This window comes from Hoplias malabaricus, chromosome 1 (assembly GCF_029633855.1).
Source record: "Hoplias malabaricus isolate fHopMal1 chromosome 1, fHopMal1.hap1, whole genome shotgun sequence".
Lineage (NCBI taxonomy): Eukaryota > Metazoa > Chordata > Actinopteri > Characiformes > Erythrinidae > Hoplias > Hoplias malabaricus.
Window position 1 is genome coordinate 3374407 of NC_089800.1, and position 743 is coordinate 3375149.

The following is a 743-nucleotide window of genomic DNA, read 5'->3' on the forward strand; positions in this document are numbered from 1 at the left end:
ACACACTCTATCAGATTGAGGTGGAGGGGGAAGGCCTGCTGTCACTCAGATTATCGCAGGAACATGTCCTAGGCTGATGCTATGGAATCCAAGTCCAGTCAATCCAGGTCACAGCAGTTACAGAAGATGTATGAATGAATGAATCACAGTCGTGGATGTCACCTTTAAAGCTAAATAGCTCTTAATGCGGCCTGAGAGATCTGACCCTTTTCACCTGTCGGAATAAACAATGGAAAATCAGGAGCGACATGATTTTCAGCTGAAAATGTAATATTCAGGAGGCGTCTGTGAGCCGCTGACGCAATTCACCGTCTCTGTGAAGGAAACACAGCTCTGCTTTATGTTCACAGCCACAACAAAGATCTTATGCAAATGAATTAATGCTAATTACCCAATAGCGCATTCAGAAGTGTGTGTGTACCAGAATATACCACACTGTGGGGACCAAGACCTGTTTACAGACTCACATTGTGGGGGATTCTCTTTATTGTGGGGACCACAAGCTGAATCCCATGTATAAATCAATACATTCAGGTTAGTCTTTGGCTAGTGTAAAAATAGGGCAAATTTCCACATAGTCAATAGATGTCTATGTAATGTCCCCACAATTCACAAAAACAAATAATACAAATGGACATGGTTCAGATCCTGATTTTCCACCCAATAAGAGAGTAGCTGCACTGAATCTACCCAGAAACCACAGAGAAAACGATCCTGATTGGATTTAACCCTTGTGGTTCCAG